This window comes from Octodon degus, unplaced genomic scaffold (assembly GCF_000260255.1).
Source record: "Octodon degus isolate 3935 unplaced genomic scaffold, OctDeg1.0 scaffold00107, whole genome shotgun sequence".
Classification (NCBI taxonomy): Eukaryota; Metazoa; Chordata; class Mammalia; order Rodentia; family Octodontidae; genus Octodon; species Octodon degus.
In genome coordinates, this window is record NW_004524683.1 from 379531 (window position 1) to 382730 (window position 3200).

Below are 3200 nucleotides of genomic sequence, written 5' to 3' on the forward strand. Positions count from 1 at the left end.
GTGTGTGTCTGTGTGTGTGTGTGCGTGTGTGTGTGTGTAGCAATGGATATGAAGGGCTACACTGGTTGGCAGTGAGTGCTGAAGGCTCAGTCATCTTGCATGACAGCTATTGGCTAAGGTCCATTTTGGAGTGAGGCAGACTGAGCTCAGACCTCAGCAGCTGCTGACTCCATCTAGGAGCTCCCAGAGGGTTTAGGCCCTTTGGGAATGTGCTGACTACTGGTCTCGGCCCGTACAGCCAGAATACAGCCTGAACTTCGGGGGAAACAAAGGCGTGCACAGCTAGGAAAAGGCAGAGGAAGAATAAGGTCTCCTGTGTCACTGGGCCCTGGCCTAGGAGCCCAGGGCACATTCTAGGGCATCTAAGAAGCTCCCTGTAAGACAGGCCTAAGCACAGATCACAAAGACCACAGTGCACGGAGGAGAAAAAACCATGAAAGTCCACAGGTGATTGGAAAAGAGAAAGTCATCCCTGCTTGCTGGCCCTGGGCACATTTTGGAACCTCCAAAATGAACTGGGAATGCTGTGGTGGGAAGGCTTCTCCTGTAGAGTTTGGAGGACCACAACCCAGAGATGCAGCCTTAGAAGACATCTCTCCTCCTTATTCTGCCTTTGGCACAAAACATCCTACCAACCCCCAGGAGGGATCCTGGAGGCACTTCCCACGGACTCCACAAGCAGCTGTAAGGTTCTCTCAGGAAGTGCTTCAGTGTTAAATGAGTGGGCATAACGCTTGAAGGCCACTCTCCCTGTGCTGTACTAGAATGCACCCAGAAACTAGGGTGCCATCGTTAGTTTTGTGCTAAAAAAAAAATCTCAGGATGGCAATTTAGGACAAAATGGGCATGAAAAAACTGTAACTGGCACCCACCCTCAACCACATTTGTTCTGCCTGGGGCTCTGCCACTTAAAAACTGTATGACTCAGAAAATCACCATCCCTCAGTATGCTTCCCTTTCCTTAAAAAAAAAAAAAAAGAAAAAAAGAAAAGATCCAATTTGATTTGAAACTCTCATTGTTATCTGTTTCTCAATAAAATTATGAAAAATAAAATAAAATAAAACAGCTTAAAAAAAAAAAAAGAAAGAAAAGAAAGGCAGAAGGGAAGGAGTGGATGCTTGCACTCCGTGTACTTTCACTGAGAGAGGACCCAATTAGGAGCAAAGATGCCAAGACAAAGGGAGCTGCAGAGTGGCCGGAAGGCAGGGCAGCTCGGCCCAGCACCAAGAGGCTACACTACGACGGGCCTAAGTTCATCCATTCTTCCGCAACAGGCACCCTACAGCACCCCTGACCAACACCAACCCCATCCTGGGAGTTGGGGACACAGGGATGAGACCTAGCCATTCCTGCCTGGAAGCTCCAAGCCTTGTGAGAAGGACGGCCATGAAGTGACAGAGGGCAGGGAGGGCCCTACAGAGCCTCGGGGTCTAGGGGAGCATTCAGGACTGGTTTCCTACTTCTGGAAAGATAGTGGGAGCAGCTGGAGTCCAGGGAGCGGAGTCCCCACGTGTCTCGCAGACAGGAAGGGAAGCGGGAAGCGCAGCGGCACACAAGGCTAGCTGGGGGTGGACTACGAAGACAAAGGAGGGAGTCCTTGGCACACAGCTGGCCCGAAAGGCGCATAATGTTGATTTCCCAGCAAGTCCCCACAGTACTGGTAGCGGTACCGAGGAGCCAGTTGCTAGGCAACAGGTCCCGCCCCAGTGGCGGCTGTGCGCCCTCTGTGGGCGGTGCCCCGCCAACACCAACATTTCCGGTCACCGAGAAACCCCTTCCCCCGCCTTCCAGAATGTTCCCTGGCCTTTAGCCTGAGCAGTGCTGCCGCTGCGCCTTTCTGCCTGCTCCTACCCCTCCAGCACGTGGCCAGACCGACCAGTGAGGGAGCTACCGGGCAGGGGGCAAGCGAGTCCTGCAGAAGACACGAGTCCCAGTTCCCAGAGCAGCGGGCAACGCTGTAGCAGCTCTGGTTCTCTGTGCTTGTGTGGCTGCTGCAAAGTGGAGGCTGCATCACCTAGGAAGGCTCCAGGCTTATGGGTCCCAAACCCGGCCAGGAATGGCAAGAGCCCGGGTGTAGGAAAGGGCTGCGACACAGGCCCCACCAGGCCAGGCCGGGCCACAGGTCTGCAGGACCACCGCCCAGCAGCAGAAGCAGGACGCACCACTTTCTTGCACAGCTGTGCTGTGCTGGGGTCTCCCTGCGGTCAGCCTGCAGGCCTGAGAGCACCGATCACATTGGGAAAATAGCTTTACTGACTGGTGTATCCTGGTTCACGTCTTTCTAAAACTTAAATGTAATGAAAATAGGTCACCTAGACTGGGCCTACTGTACTGTGTGTCAGGTCCCTCAGGACAGGGTAAGCCAGGCCCCTGCCACCTTCCTGGGGCCAGCACAGCAGGCACAGAGCCCTGGTCCAACACACAGAGCCAGGCCCTGAGCCCAGCCACCCCTTCTCAGTGGTCCTGCACTTGTCCAGACACAGCAAAACTGGTCAGCCTGTGCCCCGAGCCAGCTCCCCATCTCAGCCTGGACCAACATTCCAGGCTTCCTGCCGTCCCCACCCGGAGCATCCATCCCTCTCTGCATCACCTGACTCACTTGCCCTCTGGGAGACTGGCTGAGACTGCAGCTCCACCAGCGCTTTCTCTGGCCCCTCAGCCCTCTTCTCCTCTCTGCTCAGGCACTGCCTCTCTCACTAGATGCTCCTCGTGGGCAAAGCTGGGGAGGTACCAAGTCCTGGATGCAGTCGAAACATGCAAATTTTTTTTAAAAAATAAACAAATGAAACCCAGGGTCAAGGCCTGGGACCCTAAAACAGCAGAACAGGATCAAGGTTCTGATTTTGCAAACCATATTCCTCAGGAAAAGAGGGAAACTAAAAGAATCTGCTACATGTTGTGTGTACAGGCATCAGATTTCCTTAAAGAGCCTCCACTTCTTAAAATCATAATAGAGAAATAGAGCCTGGCCTAATCTGACTTGGTAACTAAGGTCGAGGAAGAATGGGGAACTGGAAGGACTTGTCTGTGTGACAGACCTTGTACCAGGTGCTCCCAGGTCAACCCAGGCTCTTGTCTAACATAGCCTACCATGAGGTTTAAAGAATGAAGACCTTCCACCAGGATTTCTGCTGCTTATTTTATTTCAACAGTCAACTGTCCCTAGAGTGGAACTCCCTGATGTCGCAGACCATTCAGC